Source organism: Bombina bombina, chromosome 1 (genome assembly GCF_027579735.1).
Source record: "Bombina bombina isolate aBomBom1 chromosome 1, aBomBom1.pri, whole genome shotgun sequence".
NCBI classification, from domain to species: Eukaryota; Metazoa; Chordata; class Amphibia; order Anura; family Bombinatoridae; genus Bombina; species Bombina bombina.
This window is the reverse complement of record NC_069499.1, coordinates 856,881,313-856,902,867: the sequence shown is the minus strand read 5'-3', so window position 1 is coordinate 856,902,867 and position 21,555 is coordinate 856,881,313.

Genomic DNA, 21,555 nt, shown 5'->3' with positions numbered 1-21,555 from the left:
CTACCATTCTTAGCACTTTAATCTCTGTAACTCCCCCTATTTGGTGAGGTCTATACGGCCTGGATGATTACCCATACAAAATATAATAATAAGACATCTGCTCTTGGTCTGCGACCCATGGTAACTATGTTGTGTTAATTAGTAATGTCCTTCGCATTTTAATAGCTGTTACTCATACTCACCCTATCGGTGGAGGTCTATATGGCCTGCATGATTACCCTTACAAAATATAACAACCAAACATATGTTCTGGGACCCATGGTAAGTAGGTTGTGTTATGTAGTACTGTTCTTTGCATTTTCATACCTGTTACAACACCAAATGGTGGCAGGTCTATCTGTCCTTCATGATTAGCTGCACCCAAACCCCAAAAAAAGCCGAGTGGTCTTAGACTAACACCCATGGCTAACTCTGTTGTTTCAATTAGTACTATTCTTAGCACTTTCATCCCTGTTATGGGCGGTCTACATGGCCATCATGATTAGCCGAATAAAATACTACAATCCAACCTTTGCTCAGTCTTCATAGGCCCTTCATTGTCTGTATTTTTTTTTTTTTTTTTTTTGGCCTTTTTTTTTTTTTTTTTTTAAATAGTTTTTATTGAGGTTGTGAAAAAAAATGTTACAAACAAGAATCATCTTTAAACAATGATAACATGGTGATACTGAGACATACATTATTAAAGCCTTAGTATAGTTGAGTAGTTGAGAGGTAAGAACTCAAAGAGTCTGAGCATTTTTGGAAGGTTATAAATACTGTTTCCATGGAATATATATAGCTATGTCCAAAACTCCAACTATCTATGTGGGATTAAGGAATCTACAATGTGAAGTTGGGAGTGATATTCCGAACATGGTTGGTTTGTATGTCAATAGAAACTTGATGAGTTTTGTAATGGAACCTCAGTTTTATGTTATATAAATAGGGTAAATGATCCCTTCCTTGCTAGAGATAGGTTATCTATGCAAATAGGATTGATGCAAGTGGGGGTTAGCTTTTTGGTTTGGTCACTCTTGGACCATAGTATATAAGAAGAGAGAAAAAGAGTGCAGCGGGCAAGAGTCGCTCTAATTAAAGAAGAGAAGGGGAAGGGAGATGGGATGGGGGGAAGCGGAGCTATTTGAGATGTCAGTGTAGTTAAGTGGAGGGAATAAATATAGGTCGTATTACATGGCATAGAAAGTGGATCCCAGAAGGGGTACTTTACTGTGTATGTGATTAAAAGGAAAGGGCAGGGTTATCTTGAGTAATATAATAGGGCTTATACGTTCTCTATTTAACCTGGTGAGTACATCAGATGTCTGTTTGTGTTGGAACAAATAGGGTGCTAGTGGTGGGTGATGTCCCTCCGGGGGGCTTAATAGAGATGTGATAAATAAACACTATAACTGGAAGGGATAAATAAAATGGGGCCCAGTTCGAACCAGGAGGCTGGTAAGTTTATAAGGATAAATTGATAGACCCCTGTGGGACCCTCATATAGGCTGGGTAAGGAATCTCTAATGAAAGCTAAGCTAAGACCGAAAATATGACCTATTGCGTGATAAGATATGTAGGGCAATATATAGGAAAAAGAGAAAAGGAGTATAATGGAGCTATTAGAATGTGAATATGTATGTATAGCTTCGTCATTTTGGTAGGACACAGAATCTGAGCTAGTAGACCATAAGGCTAGTGTATCAGATAAATAGACAGACATGTGCCGTAATCCACTAACCCACTATACAGTTGTGAATGTCTTAAGGTATGTAATTTAGGTGAGGATAATTTTTAAGGAAGCCTGAATATGATGGAGGAGTAGTAGCATAGAAAGCTGGATCTATAAATTCTAATAGGCATGAGCTGAGTGACTTAGTAGTGCTAGTTATTCTACATTCACTGATAAAGCTGTACCATACTGTCCCGGCCGCAGACAGCACGATTGTAGAAGCGAGAGGATTTATGTAGGTCGGCTACTGCCCAGAAGTTGTCTTAGCATATCTATACTATTTTCCAGCAAAGGTATTGCTATCCTCACATAGATTTTAAGTGAACAGGCCTCACTATGTGAAAGAGCTTAGGTATAATGGACTCCTTCTATAGCCTGAACTTCAGTAGTAGTGGGGAATGTGCCCATCAAACTAGATAAGTCTTCTAAACACTGACAGGGTTAATATTTTAAATAGAACAAGTTATCATCTAATATGTTACAGAGCTCCTCTTACCAATTGCATTTAAACATAAAGGGATGTGCAGGGAGATCAGGTCGTATCACTAATAGTTAAATGAGTGTGTCATAGGTAGAGCTGGATGTTACATGCCGTGTTACTGTATGGATGAATATTGTACACACATGTATATATGGGTATAACCGGTGTAAACATAGGAGATGTCAGCAGTATAAGACCAATATAAGCACAGCCTAAAGCTAAATAACATACAGTTAAATAAAGCTAGGTAACATCGAGTATGATAAAGAAACTGTAAAAAGGAACATACCCAGCTTATATAATTACACGCAGATATGAACACATATATAGACAGAGCTGACCATTCCAATTTCTAACATCAGTAGAGTCATCTAACATTACAGTCAGAAATGAGACATTTGGCGAGAGTTGGGCTGAGAGAAATCAAGATCTATTATATATAGTAACCTCTATCCTCACCATTGTCTCAACATCTTGCTTTAATTGTTACTCACTGCTATTCTGACCTAAAGCTATGAAATAAACATTTACATCGGAAGCTGTATGGATATTATATAAATAAACAAACATGTGAGAGCTAATATCTTAGGTGAAGCATATGAGTAGTTGCTATAACTGGGTGCAGGGAGATTGCAAGGCTAATCAAACATATAATAAACAGGACCCTTGAACATTACAATATGCAGATATGGGATATATAACCTGCTGTATTTAGGCAGAATATATAACAGAGATTCTAGTAGGGGAAAGCAACTAGCAGAGAAAAGCCGAGATCAAAATAGAAGTCCCGAACTGACTGGGGAGATAGCTGCATCCGACATGAAAGTCATCATAAATATCTCCTAAAGCCATTAACCATCTGTTGGAACCATGTCTGCTGTTATCTGCCTTGGCGATAAGGACCTGTGCTTTAATATAGGTCAGTTATTGTATGTATACATAGGTTGTATTCAGTGTGCAGGGTGTCATAAAATGGCTTGTGGCATAAGCAAATGAATCTCCTCTCATGAACCCCACAAGACCATCAAAGCTGCCGTGAAGATCTACAATAGCCGTTCTTTAGCCAACGCCTGTGGCCAAAATTGCTCCAGACCCTAACAGCTGCACCGGAACAAGGGGACCATGTGACCCGGCAAAAAGGCTCCGCACAGCGTCTCCGCAGTATAAGGCTAATGGGTTGCATATATCTACCCAGCTGGGAGGCGAAAAATCCAAGTCAGCTCCGTAAGTCAGCTTATGCGGTATCACTCTCACGGGATCTTCCAGGTAGGCTCGCAGTTCCATGTCCTCAACTGACCTAGGATTCTGTCTAGTAAATCCCGAACCCAGCACTCTCAGGCTATGCTGTAGCTTCTCACTGCTCGAATCGTAAGGATGTCTGTATACTTCTGTTGGGACAGCATCTGCTTTCAGAGGGACAGTGAGTTCAAGGATATGTAGGGAGTGCATACCGTTAGCTGTGGTGGCTCCTGATTTGTCTCCGCCATCTTGCCTGTCGTATGTAGTGGGGAACTGATCAAGGAGTTGCGTAAGTAATAAGCTCATTTGTGAAAAATGATCTTTCAGGCTCTCACATACATGGTCCTCGAACCTGTGCAGCGCAGCTTCCAGCTCCATTTAGTGGGTATTAAGGACAGGATTCTTCATAAAATGTTAGGGGGAGTCATATCCACACCGCTTCGTTAGATAATTTAGGCCTCAAACTGTAATGCCTCTAAGATAGCTCCAAAGGTCGACTGATTATAGGTTTGTTCTTTGCATAGTCAGCAAACTTGATTACTCTCAGTCTCTGGGGGGTTTAAAGGTGTAAGCTATCTGTGAATTGTATATTTGCTCATGTTTAGCTAGTTAGAGCAGAGGAGCTCCATGAAAACACGTCTGCTCTGTCTGCCAGTGAGCTCCGCCCCCCCATTGTCTGTATTTTGATAGTACAGCTCTTATTATTTTTATAGCTGATACAACACCGAATGTTGTCAGCTCTATATGGCCTGCATGATTAGCTGCACCCAATACAAAAATAAATCCAAACGGTCTTGGATTAACACCCATGGCTAACTCTGTTGTTTCAAGTAGTACTATTCTTAGCACTTTCATCTCATCATCCCTGTTACTTCCAGGACTCTCGGTGGTGGTGGTCTACATGGCCATCATGATTAGCCTAACCAAATACTACAATCCAACCTTGGCTCAGTCTTCCTAAGGCCCTTCATTGGCTGTATTTTGGTAGTACTGTTCTTATTAGTTTAATAGCTGATACGACACTGAATGTTGTCAGCTCTATATGTCCTGCATGAATAGCCGCACCCAAAGCCAAAAAAAAGCCAAGCGGTTTTGCACTAACACCCATGGCTAACTCTGTTGTTTCAAGTTCTACTATTCTTAGCTCTTTCATCTCATCATCCCTGTTACTTCCAGGACTCTCGGTGGTGGTGGTCTACATGGCCATCATGATTAGCCTAACCAAATACTACAATCCAACCTTGGCCCAGTCGTCCTAAGGCCCTTCATTGGCTGTATTTTGGTAGTACTGTTCTTATTAGTTTAATAGCTGATACGACACCGAATGTTGTCAGCTCTATATGGCCTGCATGAATAGCCGCACCCAAATCCAAAAAAAAGCCAAGCGGTTTTGCACTAACACCCATGGCTAACTCTGTTGTTTCAAGTTCTACTATTCTTAGCTCTTTCATCTCATCATCCCTGTTACTTCCAGGACTCTCGGTGGTGGTGGTCTACATGGCCATCATGAATAGCCTAACCAAATACTACAATCCAACCTTGGCCCAGTCTTCCTAAGGCCCTTCATTGGCTGTATTTTGGTAGTACTGTTCTTATTAGTTTAATAGCTGATACGACACCGAATGTTGTCAGCTCTATATGGCCTGCATGAATAGCCGCACCCAAAGCCAAAAAAAAGCCAAGCGGTTTTGCACTAACACCCATGGCTAACTCTGTTGTTTCAAGTTCTACTATTCTTAGCTCTTTCATCTCATCATCCCTGTTACTTCCAGGACTCTCGGTGGTGGTGGTCTACATGGCCATCATGATTAGCCTAACCAAATACTACAATCCAACCTTGGCCCAGTCTTCCTAAGGCCCTTCATTGGCTGTATTTTGGTAGTACTGTTCTTATTAGTTTAATAGCTGATACGACACCGAATGTTGTCAGCTCTATATGGCCTGCATGAATAGCCGCACCCAAATCCAAAAAAAAGCCAAGCGGTTTTGCACTAACACCCATGGCTAACTCTGTTGTTTCAAGTTCTACTATTCTTAGCTCTTTCATCTCATCATCCCTGTTACTTCCAGGACTCTCGGTGGTGGTGGTCTACATGGCCATCATGAATAGCCTAACCAAATACTACAATCCAACCTTGGCCCAGTCTTCCTAAGGCCCTTCATTGGCTGTATTTTGGTAGTACTGTTCTTATTAGTTTAATAGCTGATACGACACCGAATGTTGTCAGCTCTATATGGCCTGCATGAATAGCCGCACCCAAAGCCAAAAAAAAGCCAAGCGGTTTTGCACTAACACCCATGGCTAACTCTGTTGTTTCAAGTTCTACTATTCTTAGCTCTTTCATCTCATCATCCCTGTTACTTCCAGGACTCTCGGTGGTGGTGGTCTACATGGCCATCATGATTAGCCTAACCAAATACTACAATCCAACCTTGGCTCAGTCTTCCTAAGGCCCTTCATTGGCTGTATTTTGGTAGTACTGTTCTTATTAGTTTAATAGCTGATACGACACCGAATGTTGTCAGCTCTTTATGGCCTGCATGAATAGCCGCACCCAAATCCAAAAAAAAGCCAAGCGGTTTTGCACTAACACCCATGGCTAACTCTGTTGTTTCAAGTTCTACTATTCTTAGCTCTTTCATCTCATCATCCCTGTTACTTCCAGGACTCTCGGTGGTGGTGGTCTACATGGCCATCATGAATAGCCTAACCAAATACTACAATCCAACCTTGGCCCAGTCTTCCTAAGGCCCTTCATTGGCTGTATTTTGGTAGTACTGTTCTTATTAGTTTAATAGCTGATACGACACCGAATGTTGTCAGCTCTATATGGCCTGCATGAATAGCCGCACCCAAAGCCAAAAAAAAGCCAAGCGGTTTTGCACTAACACCCTTGGCTAACTCTGTTGTTTCAAGTTCTACTATTCTTAGCTCTTTCATCTCATCATCCCTGTTACTTCCAGGACTCTCGGTGGTGGTGGTCTACATGGCCATCATGATTAGCCTAACCAAATACTACAATCCAACCTTGGCCCAGTCTTCCTAAGGCCCTTCATTGGCTGTATTTTGGTAGTACTGTTCTTATTAGTTTAATAGCTGATACGACACCGAATGTTGTCAGCTCTATATGGCCTGCATGAATAGCCGCACCCAAAGCCAAAAAAAAGCCAAGCGGTTTTGCACTAACACCCATGGCTAACTCTGTTGTTTCAAGTTCTACTATTCTTAGCTCTTTCATCTCATCATCCCTGTTACTTCCAGGACTCTCGGTGGTGGTGGTCTACATGGCCATCATGATTAGCCTAACCAAATACTACAATCCAACCTTGGCTCAGTCTTCCTAAGGCCCTTCATTGGCTGTATTTTGGTAGTACTGTCATCCTTTTGAATAAAAGATTACAGGAAAGGCAATGATTTTAGAAACCTACAGATCATTATTTGCAACCGTGAAATTAGAAAAAAAAATTGATTACACAGCCGTGACACTTATTTATGCTCAGGCCTTTTTAATACGAGGGTCCCGGAGCCTCAACCGAAACAACAGCATGAAAGAGGAGATATGTCATCCTTTTGAATAAAAGATTACAGGAAAGGCATTGATTTTAGAAACCCACAGATCATTATTTGCAACCGTGAAATTAGAAAAAAACATTGATTACACAGCCCTGACACTTATTTATGCTCAGGCCTTTTTAATACGAGGGTCCCGGAGCCTCAACCGAAACAACAGCATGAAAGAGGAGATATGTCATACTTTTGAATAAAAGATAACAGGAAAGGCATTGATTTTAGAAACCCACAGATTATTATTTGCAACCGTGAAATTAGACAAAAACATTGATTACACAGCCGTGACACTTATTTATGCTCAGGCCTTTTTAATACGAGGGTCCTGGAGCCTCAACCGAAACAACAGCATGAAAGAGGAGATATGTCATCCTTTTGAATAAAAGATTACAGGAAAGGCATTGATTTTAGAAACCCACAGATCATTATTTTCAACCGTGAATTTAGAAAAAAAAATTGACTACACAGCCGTGACACTTATTTATGCTCAGGCCTTTTTAATACGAGGGTCCCGGAGCCTCAACCAAAACAACAGCATGAAAGAGGAGATATGTCATCCTTTTGAATAAAAGATTACAGGAAAGGCATTGATTTTAGAAACCCACAGATCATTATTTGCAACCGTGAAATTAGAAAAAAACATTGATTAGACAGCCGTGACACTTATTTATGCTCAGGCCTTTTTAATACGAGGGTCCCGGAGCCTCAACCGAAACAACAGCATGAAAGAGGAGATATGTCATCCTTTTGAATGAAAGATTACAGTAAAGGCATTGATTTTAGAAACCCACAGATCATTATTTGCAACCGTGAATTTAGAAAAAAAAATTGATTACACAGCCGTGACACTTATTTATGCTCAGGCCTTTTTAATACGAGGGTCCCGGAGCCTCAACCGAAACAACAGCATGAAAGAGGAGATATGTCATCCTTTTGAATAAAAGATTACAGGAAAGGCATTGATTTTAGAAACCCACAGATCATTATTTGCAACCGTGAAATTAGAAAAAAAAATTGATTACACAGCCGTGACACTTATTTATGCTCAGGCCTTTTTAATACGAGGGTCCCGGAGCCTCAACCGAAACAACAGCATGAAAGAGGAGATATGTCATCCTTTTGAATAAAAGATTACAGGAAAGGCATTGATTTTAGAAACCCACAGATCATTATTTTCAACCGTGAAATTAGAAAAAAACATTGATTACACAGCCGTGACACTTATTTATGCTCAGGCCTTTTTAATACGAGGGTCCCGGAGCCTCAACCAAAACAACAGCATGAAAGAGGAGATATGTCATCCTTTTGAATAAAAGATTACAGGAAAGGCATTGATTTTAGAAACCCACAGATCATTATTTGCAACCGTGAAATTAGAAAAAAACATTGATTAGACAGCCGTGACACTTATTTATGCTCAGGCCTTTTTAATACGAGGGTCCCGGAGCCTCAACCGAAACAACAGCATGAAAGAGGAGATATGTCATCCTTTTGAATGAAAGATTACAGTAAAGGCATTGATTTTAGAAACCCACAGATCATTATTTGCAACCGTGAATTTAGAAAAAAAAATTGATTACACAGCCGTGACACTTATTTATGCTCAGGCCTTTTTAATACGAGGGTCCCGGAGCCTCAACCGAAACAACAGCATGAAAGAGGAGATATGTCATCCTTTTGAATAAAAGATTACAGGAAAGGCATTGATTTTAGAAACCCACAGATCATTATTTGCAACCGTGAAATTAGAAAAAAAAATTGATTACACAGCCGTGACACTTATTTATGCTCAGACCTTTTTAATACGAGGGTCCCGGAGCCTCAACCGAAACAACAGCATGAAAGAGGAGATATGTCATACTTTTGAATAAAAGATTACAGGAAAGGCATTGATTTTAGAAACCCACAGATCATTATTTGCAACCGTGAAATTAGAAAAAAACATTGATTACACAGCCGTGACACTTACTTATGCTCAGGCGTTTTTAATACGAGGGTCCCGGAGCCTCAACCGAAACAACAGCATGAAAGAGGAGATATGTCATCCTTTCGAATAAAAGATTACAGGAAAGGCATTGATTTTAGAAACCCACAGATCATTATTTGCAACCGTGAAATTAGAAAAAAACATTGATTACACAGCCGTGACACTTACTTATGCTCAGGCCTTTTTAATACGAGGGTCCCGGAGCCTCAACCGAAACAACAGCATGAAAGAGGAGATAAGTCATCCTTTTGAATAAAAGATTACACGAAAGGCATTGATTTTAGAAACCCACAGATCATTATTTGCAACCGTGAAATTAGAAAAAAACATTGATTACACAGCCGTGACACTTATTTATGCTCAGGCCTTTTTAATACGAGGGTCCCGGAGCCTCAACCGAAACAACAGCATGAAAGAGGAGATATGTCATCCTTTTGAATAAAAGATTACAGGAAAGGCATTGATTTTACAAACCCACAGATCATTATTTGCAACCGTGAAATTAGAAAAAAACATTGATTACACAGCCGTGACACTTATTTATGCTCAGGCCTTTTTAATACGAGGGTCCCGGAGCCTCAACCGAAACAACAGCATGAAAGAGGAGATATGTCATACTTTTGAATAAAAGATTACAGGAAAGGCATTGATTTTAGAAACCCACAGATCATTATTTGCAACCGTGAAATTAGAAAAAAAAATTGATTACACACCCGTGACACTTATTTATGCTCAGGCCTTTTTAATACGATGGTCCCGGAGCCTCAACCGAAACAACAGCATGAAAGAGGAGATATGTCATACTTTTGAATAAAAGATTACAGGAAAGGCATTGATTTTAGAAACCCACAGATCATTTATATGACCCGTGTAATAGAAAAAAACATTCATTAGACACCAGTTACACTTATTTATCCTCAGGCCTTGTTAATACGAGGGTCCCGGAGCCGCAACTGAAACAACAGCATGAAAGAGGACATATGTCAATCTTTTTGAATTATAGATTACAGGAAAGGCATTGATTTTAAAAACACTGAGATAATTACTTGCAACCGGGAAATCAAAAAAAAAATTGAACAGACACCCAGTACACTTTATTATCCATAGGCCTTTTCAGCAGAGGCTCCAGGACCCTCAACAAAAACAAGAGCAGGGAGCTGGGCACAGGAGTACAATGGAGTGTCACAATAATAATCTGAAGGTGAAGATTGCATAGTTGTGGCATTTTAATTTTGTTATCGTGGGAACTTAGTACTTGCAATGACCTTGCTCTGGTGAATCCATATCGCAAATGTGTTATTTAAGGCACTGTTTGTCTATTTTTTTGAATATCAGCATTTGGTAAATGAAGCTCAACTTAGGCTGGTGAGAAACGACCTTTCTTCTGGCTGTTTGCAAATGTTGTGGCTCTGGACAAACATGTGAATAAGGGGCCATCAGCCATATTCTGCACGCAACCCCTTTGATGATTGACGATAAACATGTGTCACCTGCAAGCAGAGCTTGTTACTTCTGTCTAAATCATCTTCCTGGTATGGACAGGCCACTGTTTCCCACAGCAAGTACGAATTTTGAAATACAAGATTGTCTTGAGTATGGTAGGAAACCAAAGTTTATTTAATTCAGTACTATCTATCACCACAAAAAATGAACTTCTTGAAGCAACAAAAATGCTAGCAATTTCATGTGCTTATGGATGACAAGGACGTCATGTCCTTTGGTGCACAGAGATGGAGACGATTTTTGCCCTCCCTGTACACTACCCAGATGTCTCAAACATCACCAGAAACACAATACAGCCACTCTTGTGAAGTTCCTGGTGTTCCGGTAGCCATCTCTTTGCGCTCCTAAAGGAATACTTTATCAGTGTTTTTGTATACATCCGACAACAGCTTCGGAGACTGTGGTGATGCACATGTTATTTACTGTTGTTCCAGCTGTGGCAATATCAATTGGCATGAAAAAGTTAAGATTTGTGGGTTGGGGAGCCTATAGCTGTTAAGGTAGGACGTGTGTTTGAGGAGCTCCAGGTCTTACAAGTTACTTTGGAGTTAGTTTTCAACCTTAATTTAATTTTCTTTTTGGGATTCATAGTCACACTTTCTGGGGCTATCCAAGAGGAGCCTGGTAAAAGCAGTAGTAATCACCCCTTATATCAACGGGTACGGAGACCTGTTTTTTGCGTTTCCAATATTGCGCCGTACCCCAAACTAATCCTGAATGAAAAAAAAAATATTAAAATTTGGACTAGTGACGCACATTTTATGCACGCTGTGGCAATTGCAATTTGCAATAAAAATAATCTGCTAACAACAACCACTACCTACGACCACACCTGACTCCTGAAGTCATGCTTCAGTTATTAAGTCAAGTTAAATTAATTTTTTTTTTTCTTTATTATGCGCAGCAGAGGCTCCAGGACCCTCGACAAAACCAGCAGCAGGAAAGAGGACATATGGCATCCTTTTGAAAAAAAATGATTATAGGAAAGGCATTGATTTTAGAAACACAGAGATCATTAGTTGCAACCGTGAAATCACAAAAAACTTTGATTATACACCAAGTACACTTATATATCCTTAGGCCTTTTTAGCAGAGGCTCCAGGACCCTCCACAAAACCAGCAGCATGAAAGAGGACATATGGCATCCTTTAGAAAATTAGATTACAGGAAACGCATTGATTTTAGAAACACAGAGATCATTAGTTGCAACCGTGAAATCACAAAAAACTTCGATTTTACACCAAGTACACTTATTTATCCTTAGGCCTTTTTAGCAGAGGCTCCAGGACCCTCCACAAAACCAGCAGCATGAAAGAGGACATATGGCATCCTTTAGAAAATTAGATTACAGGAAAGGCATTGATTTTAGAAACACAGAGATCATTAGTTGCAACCGTGAAATAAAAAAAAACTTCGATTACACACCAAGTACACTTATTTATCCTTAGGCCTTTTTAGAAGAGTGTCCCGGAGCCTCAACAGAAAGAACAGCATGAAATAGGACATATGGCATCCTTTTGAAAAATAGATTACAGGAAAGGCATTGATTTTTGAAAGACAGAAAAAATAAGTTACAACTGGGAAATCTAAAAAAACATTGAATAGACACCCAGTACACTTCTTTATCCTTTGGCCTTTTTAGCAGAGGCTCCAGGACACTCAACAAAACCAGCAGTAGGAAAGAGGACATATGGCATCCTTTGTGAAAAAAAGATTATAGGAAAGGCATTGATTTTAGAAACCCGGGGATAATTTGTTGCAACCGTGAATTTGAATAAAAAAAATGGTTGGATGGACACCCAGTACAATTCTTTCTCCCTAGGCCTTTTTATAAGAGGGTCCAGGACCCTCAAACAAAACACCAGCAGGAAAGGGGACATATGGCATACTTTTTAACAATAGAGTAAGAGTACAGGAAAGGCATTGATTTTAGAAACCCATAGATAATTTTTTGCAAATGTAAATTTGAATCCAAAAAAATGATTCGATGGACACCCAGTACACCACTTTCTCCTTAGGCCTTTTTATAAGAGGGTCCTGGACCCTCAAAAAAAAACACCAGCAGGAAAGAGGACATATGGCATACTTTTGAAAATAAGATTACAGGAAAGGCATTGATTTTAGAAACACAGAGATCAGTTATATGACCCGGGAAATAGAAAAAATAATAATAAATTAGACACCCAGTACACTTCTTTATCCTTAGGCCTTTTTAAAAGAGTGTCCCGGAGCCTCAACAGAAAGAACAGCATGAAATAGGACATATGGCATCCTTTTGAAAAATAGATTACAGGAAAGGCATTGATTTTTGAAAGACAGAAAAAATAAGTTACAACTGGGAAATCTAAAAAAACATTGAATAGACGCCCAGTACACTTCTTTATCCTTCGGCCTTTTTAGCAGAGGCTCCAGGACACTCAACAAAACCAGCAGTAGGAAATAGGACATATGGCATCCTTTGTGAAAAAAAGATTATAGGAAAGGCATTGATTTTAGAAACCCGGGGATAATTTGTTGCAACCGTGAATTTTAATTAAAAAAAATGATTGGATGGACACCAGGTACAATTCTTTATCCATAAGGTCTTTTTATAAGAGGGTCCAGGACCCTCAAACAAAAAACCAGCAGGAAAGAGGACATATGGCATACTTTTGAACAATAGAGTACAGGAAAAGCATAGATTTTAGAAACCCTTAGAATTTTTTTTTAAAATGGAAATTTGAATAAAAAAATGATTCGATGGACAGCCAGTACACCTCTTTCTCCTTAGGCCTTTTTATAAGAGGGTCCTGGACCCTCAAAAAAAACACCAGCAGGAAAGAGGACGTATGGCATCCTTTTGAACAATAGAGTACAGGTACAGCATTGATTTTACAAACCCAGAGATCATTTTGGTCAAATGTTAAATAGAAAAATAAAAATGAGTGGCCAACCAGTACACCTCTTTCTCCTTATGCCTTTTTATAAGATGGTCCTGGACACTCCAAAAAAACACCAGCAGGAAAGAGGACGTATGGCATCCTTTTGAACAATAGAGTACAGGTACGGCATTGATTTTACAAAACCAGAGATAATTTTGGTCAAATGAGAAATAGAAAATAAAAATGAGTGGACACCCAGTACACCTCTTTCACCTTAGGCCTTTTTATAAAAGTGTCCAGGACCCTCAAACAAAATACCAGCAGGAAAGAGAACATATGGCATACTTTGGAACAATAGAGTACTGGTACGGCATTGATTTGTGAAACCCACAGATAATTGTTTGTAAAAGTGAAATAGCACCAAAAACCATGCTTGGACTCCCACTCCAGGTCGTTCTCCTTCAGCTTTTTTATAAGAGGGTCCAGCACCCTCAACAGAAACAACTGCAGGAAACACCACCACATATGCCATCCTTTTGCACAAGCGAGTACAGGTATGGCATCCATTTTAGAAACCCAAAGATAATTGAGAGGAACCAGGAACATTTTTATAAAAACTGGATGGGGCAACCATTACTACAGGTCGTTCTCCTTCAGCCTTTTTATATCATGGGCCAGGACCCGCAACAGGCACAACAGCATGCAACAAAACATATGCCACCCTTTTGCACAATAGAGTGCAGGTATGTCATAGATGGAACACGGAGATAATTTAGAGCAACCAAGAGACGGATAAAGATGCTTGGTCGGTCCTACTCTTTCAAATTTGTTGCATTTTGCGTTCAATTGAATGGTCCACTGGATATGAGTGGTGTGTAAAGTTGTACAATTCATAACAGTTTAATCACTAGTGTTATGTGCCTTATTTTTTTTATTTGAGTTTTGTACCCACAGAGATGCAGCAGAGGCCAGAAAAATTAGGAATGTACAAATGACTGAAACATTGGGGTATTGTTGGAGCAACTGCTGTAGCAGCGGCCAGAAAAATCGATGTTTGTAAAACATTTATAAAGTGCTCTAAAAGCTTGTGGCTTGAACACTAGTTGTTGGCGGATAAGTCAAGCAAGTGCTCCGTCTTTATAACCAAAAAAAAAAGGCCAGCCTGTGTACCAGTTGTAGCCCAAGGCAGCTCATATCATCATCAGTAGTTTTTTATTCAAATGTATCGCCCAATGTCAGTCCCTTCGGGATCCAGCCCTCATTCATTTTTATAAAAGTGAGATAGTCAAGGCTTTTTTGACCTAGGCGACTTCTCTTCTCAGTGACAAAACCTCCTGATTCACTAAAAGTCCTTTCGGACAGGACACTTGAAGCGGGGCAGGCCAGAAGTTCCATTGCAAATTGGGATAGCTCAGGCCACAAGTCCAGCCTGCACACCCAGTAGTCAAGGGGTCCATCGCTCCTGAGAGTGTCGAGATCCGCAGTTAAAGCTACGTAGTCTGCTACCTGTCGGTTGAGTCTTTCTCTAAGGCTGGATCCCGAAAGGCTCTGATGGTGCATGGGAGTTAAAAAGGTACGCATGTCCTCCATCAACAAGACGTCAGGAAAGCGCCCGGTCCTTGCCGCCGTGGTCGTGGGAGGAGGAGGATTAATTTCATCTCTTCCCCTGTTACATTCCCGTGGTGCTGTGACATCACCTTTATATGCTGTGTAAAGCATAGTTTTTAATTTATTATGAAAATGCTCCATCCTTTCCGACTTGCGGGAATTTGGTAACATTTCAGGCACTTTATGCTTATACCGGGGGTCGAGGAGCGTGGACACCCAGTACAGGTCGTTCTCCTTCAGCTTTTTTATACGAGGGTCCCTCAACAGGCACGACAGCATGAAAGAACCCATTTGAACAAGGTTGGATGCTGAGCTAATCATGTCGTGTTCCTCCTCCTCACTGATCTCACTGATGGTATCTTCTTCCCCCCAGCCATGTACAACACCACGGGTACCAGAGAGGTGACAACAATGAGCACCCTGGGATGCCTGTTGTGCTCGGTCTTCCTCCTCCTCCTCCTCCTCAAAGCCACATTCCTCCTCTGACTCCTCTTCCTCACAATCCTCTTCCTGCGTTGCCACAGGTCCAGCAAGTGATGCTGATACGGCTGTTTGTGGGGGTGATGGACACCACAACTCTTCCTCTTCCTCTTCACGCTCATCTACTGCCTGATCCAGCACTCTTCGCAGGGCACGCTCCAGGAAGAAAACAAATGGTATGGTGCCTTCGGTGCGACTGACAAGGTTTGTCACCTCCTCAGAAGGACGCATGAGCCTACAGGCATTGCTCATGAGCGTCCAGTAATTTGGCAAAAATATCCCCAGCTCCCCAGAGGCTGTCCTAGCACCCCGGTCATACAAATACTCATTAACAGCTTTTTCTTGTTGGAGCAGGCGGTCAAACATTAGGAGTGTTGAATTCCACCGTGTCGGGCTGTCGCAAATCAAGCGCCTCACTGGCAGGTTGTTTCGACGCTGGATATCAGACAAGTGCGCCATGGCTGTGTAGGAATGCCTGAAATGGCCACACACCTTCCTGGCCTGCTTCAGGACGTCCTGTAAGCCGCCACCAAATTACTTATGGACGAATCGTTGTACAATCAGATTACACACATGTGCCATGCACGGCACATGTGTCAACTTGCCCAATTTCAAAGCCGCCACCAAATTACTTCCATTGTCAGAAACAACCTTGCCAATCTCCAGTTGGTGCGGAGTCAGCCACTGATCCACCTGTGCGCTCAGGGCGTTCAGGAGTGCTGGTGCGGTGTGACTCTCCGCTTTCAGGCAAGTCAACCCCAAGACGGCGTGACACTGCCGTACCCGGGATGTAGCATAGTACCTGGGGAGCTGGGGGGGTGCCATAGATGTGGAGCAAGACGCAGAAGTTGAAGAGGACTCAGCCGAGGAAGAGGTTATGGAAGAGGATGGAGTAGGAGGAGTAGAGGAGGTAGCAGCAGGCCTGCCTGCAAGTCGTGGCGGTGTCACCAACTCTTCTGCAGAGCCACGCATTCCATGCTTGTCAGAAGTCAGCAGGTCTACCCAATGTGCAGTGTAGGTGATATACCTGCCCTGACCATGCTTTGCAGACCAGCTATCCGTGGTCATATGGACCCTTGCCCCAACGCTGTGTGCCAGACATGCTATAACTTCCTTTCTCACAACAGAGTACAGGTTTGGGATTGCCTTTTGTGAAAAGAAATTTCTGCCAGGTACCTTCCACTGCGGTGTCCCAATAGATACAAATTTTTTGAAAGCATCAGACTCCACCAGCTTGTATGGTAAAAGCTGGCAGGCTAAGAGTTCAGACAAGCCAGCTGTCAGACGCCGGGCAAGGGGGTGACTTTGAGAAATTGGCTTCTTACGCTCAAACATGTCCTTGACAGACACCTGACTGTGGGCAGATGACCAGGAACTGCTCCGTAAGAGAGACTGAGTGGAGGATGGTTGAGAGGGGGCAAGGAGGACAGCACTGGTTGACGTGGCTGAAGATGCTGGAGCAGGAGGAGGAGGGCGGCTTTCACTTTGTGTGCTGCTTCTACTCATGTGTTCTTCCCATCGGCCTTTGTGATGGGAGACCATGTGCCTTCGCAAAGCAGTTGTACCTAGGTGGCTGTTGGACTTCCCACAACTCAGTTTCTTTTGGCACAGGTTGCAAATGGCATCGCTGTTGTCCGAGGCAGACACACAAAAAAAAATGCCACACTGCTGAGCTCTGCGATGACGGCATTCTGGTGATGGCAACAGCATGCGTTGATGGGCGTCGACGGGCTGTCTGGCTGACCCCTGGTGACGATGCATGCTGTCTGACTGTGCCACTAGCTCCTTGAGACGACCTCCCCGTGCTTCCAAATTGTCTCCTCCCCCTCTCTGTCTCCCCATCTGAACTTTCCCCCTCTTCTTCTTCTCTTCTAGCAGGCACCCACGTGACATCCACCGACACATCATCATCAACCGCTTCACTTGTATCTGAAACATCAAGAAAGGAAGCAGCAGCGGGTACAACATCACCATCATCATCACACCGTACCTCCATGTCGGTAATGCTGCCTGACTGAGACTGATCACTATTATCTACATCCTCTGTCAATGATGGTTGCGCATCACTCATTTCTTCAAAATGATGTGTCAATAACTCCTGTGACAGATCAAGTGAAGCGGCTGTGGTGCTAGTGTTGGTGGTGGCGACAGGCGGCGGAGTGTCACTGGTCACTTGAGACCTGCCCAAAGCACAGCTGGACTTAGATGGTGCGTCAAGGTTAGGAGGACTAGCAGCGGAAGCTGAAGAAGATTGGGTTTCCTGTGTTAGCCATTCAACTAGGTCCTCCTCAGAAGTTTTTGCATCCCCCCTGGCACCCGGCGTCTGAACTATGTGCATATTTGTAGGGTCTAAAGGAATCACAGCACCACGACCACGACCACGGAACCTGCGGGGTGGCCTGCCTCTGCCTGTCATTTTTTTTTTAAATGGACACTAACAATACTATTACACCAATTGAGTGGTGGCACTGTGAAAGTGGGCACAGTATACGCTGTGAGACTGACAACAACAAAAAAGACAGATGTTTTAAAAATCACAAATTGTTACTTTTTGAAATATTACTAGTACTGTGGCAACAAATATGATTGTTTGGCACTATTTGGCAAATGAGCCTGTCTGGCACACACGCTGGGAGAAAGGAAACTGCAATTCAATGGCACTAGGAGACTGAAGAATCACAGTCAAAACAGTTATGATTAACAAAAATTCCAATCCTGTTACAATAAATATGAGTGGTGGCACTAATTGGCTAGTTGGGACTGGCACACAGGCAGGCAGGCAGGAGGGAGATGCAATTCAAGGACACTAGGAGACTGATTACTGACAGTCTAAACAGTGATGATTGACAATTTTTGCAATACTGTTAACAGAAATATGATTGCTGACAACAATTGGCTAGGTGGGTCTGGCTCACAGCAGGCTGCAAGGCAGGAGGAAAGTGCTATTCAATGGCACCAGCAAACTGACGATTCAAATCACAGCAACTATTACCAAAATTTTTAATATTTAATTATTAGAATACTGTCACAACAAATATGATTGGTGTAAATATTTTTTAAGTAGGCCTGGCACACAGGCTTGGAAGGCTGTAGAAAATTGCAATTCAAAGGCACGAGCAAACTGAGGGTTAAGATCATCAACAATAAAGATTTTTTTTTTGTAATTAGTAACTATACTGTGACAAAATATTTGGATTGGTGTAAATAGTTGGCAAGACGGCCTGGCAAAAAAGGATGGCAGGCAGGAGGGAGATGCAATTCAAGGACACTAGGAGACTGATTACTGACAGTCTAAACAGTGATGATTGACAATTTTTGCAATAATGTTAACAGAAATATGATTGCTGACAACAATTGGCTAGGTGGGCCTGGCTCACAGCAGGCTGCAAGGCGGGAGGAAAGTGCTATTCAATGGCACCAGCAAACTGACGATTCAAATCACATCAACTATTACCAAAAATTTAAATTTTTAATTATTAGAATACTGTCACAACAAATATGATTGGTGTAAATATTTTTTAAGTAGGCCTGGCACACAGGCTTGGAAGGCTGTAGAAAAGTGCAATTCAAAGGCACGAGCAAACTGAGGGTTAAGATCATCAACAATAAAGATAATTGTAATTAGTAACTATATTGTGACAAAATATTTGGATTGGTGTAAATAGTTGGCAAGACGGCCTGGCACAAAAGGATGGCAGGCAGGAGGGAGATGCAATTCAAGGACACTAGGAGACTGATTACTGACAGTCTAAACAGTGATGATTGACAATTTTTGCAATACTGTTAACAGAAATATGATTGCTGACAACAATTGGCTAGGTGGGCCTGGCTCACAGCAGGCTGCAAGGCAGGAGGAAAGTGCTATTCAATGGCACCAGCAAACTGACGATTCAAATCACAGCAACTATTACCAAAAATTTTAATTTTTAATTATTAGAATACTGTCACAACAAATATGATTGGTGTAAATATTTTTTAAGTAGGCCTGGCACACAGGCTTGGAAGGCTGTAGAAAAGTGAAATTCAAAGGCACGAGCAAACTGAGGATTAAGATCATCAACAATAAAGATTTTTTTAATTGTAATTAGTAACTATACTGTGACAAAATATTTGGATTGGTGTAAATAGTTGGCAAGACGGCCTGGCACAAAAGGATGGCAGGCAGGAGGGAGATGCAATTCAAGGAAACTAGGAGACTGATTACTGGCAGTCTAAACAGTGATGATTGACAATTTTTGCAATACTGTTAACAGAAATATGATTACTGACAACAATTGGCTAGGTGGGCCTGGCTCACAGCAGGCTGCAAGGCAGGAGGAAAGTGCTATTCAATGGCACCAGCAAACTGATGATTCAAATCACAGCAACTATTACCAAAAATTTTTATTTTTAATTATTAGAATACTGTCACAACAAATATGATTGGTGTAAATATTTTTTAAGTAGGCCTGGCACACAGGCTTGGAAGGCTGTAGAAAAGTGCAATTCAAAGGCACGAGCAAACTGAGGGTTAAGATCATCAACAATAAAGATTTTTTTAATTGTAATTAGTAACTATACTGTGACAAAAAATTTGGATTGGTGTAAATAGTTGGCAAGACGGCCTGGCACAAAAGGATGGCAGGCAGGAGGGAGATGCAATTCAAGGACACTAGGAGACTGATTACTGACAGTCTAAACAGTGATGATTGACAATTTTTGAAATACTGTTAAAAGAAATATGATTGCTGACAACAATTGGCTAGGTGGGGGCCTGGCTCACAGCAGGCTGCAAGGCAGGAGGAAAGTGCTATTTAATGGCACCAGCAAACTGAGGATTTAAATCACAGCAACTATTACCAAAAATTTTAATTTTTAATTATTAGAATACTGTCCCAACAAATATGATTGGTGTAAATATTTTTTAAGTAGGCCTGGCACACAGGCTTGGAAGGCTGTAGAAAAGTGAAATTCAAAAGCACGAGCAAACAGAGTATTAAGATCATCAACAATAAAGATTTTTTAAATTTTAATTAGTAACTATACTGTGAAAAAAAATTTGGATTGGTGTAAATAGTTGGCAAGACGTCCTGGCACAAAAGGATGGCAGGCAGGAGGGAGATGCAATTCAAGGAAACTAGGAGACTGATTACTGACAGTCTAAACAGTGATGATTGACAATTTTTGCAACACTGTTAACAGAAATATGATTGCTGACAACAATTGGCTAGGTAGGCCTGGCTCACAGCAGGCTGCAAGGCAGGAGGAAAGTGCTATTCAATGGCACCAGCAAACTGACGATTCAAATCACAGCAACTATTACCAAAAATTTTAATTTTTAATTATTAGAATACTGTCACAACAAATATGATTGGTGTAAATATTTTTTAAGTAGGCCTGACACACAGGCTTGGAAGGCTGTAGAAAAGTGCAATTCAAAGGCACGAGCAAACTGAGGGTTAAGATCAACACTAAAAAATTTTTTTATTTAAATTAATAACTATACTGTCTGACTGCGACAACAATTATGATTGGTGTAAATATTTGGCTAGACGGCCTGGCACAAAAGGCTGGCAGTGGCAGGCAGGAGGTAAATGAAATTCAATGGCCCTAGGAGACTGAATATTTGCAGTCCAAAAATTATGTTTTTTTATTTTTTTTTATTACTGTTACAAGAATTGTGATTGGTGCCACTAATTGGCTACTTGGGCCTGGCAGACAGGCTGGCAGATATGAGTCGTGGATGGTAGGTAGGGCAGTAATTTAACACAGTATGCTGTGTAAGTGACAAAAACACAGGACTGATAGAAAATTAAGTTACATTACACTAGCAAAATATTTTAAAATTTTAGATTTTAATATTAAAATTATGTTAAGAAGTGCAATGCACATATGACTCTATGAGTGGTCGCACTGGCTGGCTGCTACGTAGGGCAGCAATTATAACAACAGTATGCTGTGTAAGTCAGATAGACAGTTAGACACAGGCCTGATAGAAAATACAATTAGATTACACTAGCATAATGATTTAAAAACTTTTTTTTGGAAATTTTAAGAAAAAGGTTAAGCACATACATATGAGTCGTGGCTGATAGCCTTGGAAGGGCAGCTATTAAAAACAGTAGGCTCTGTATGTCGGAT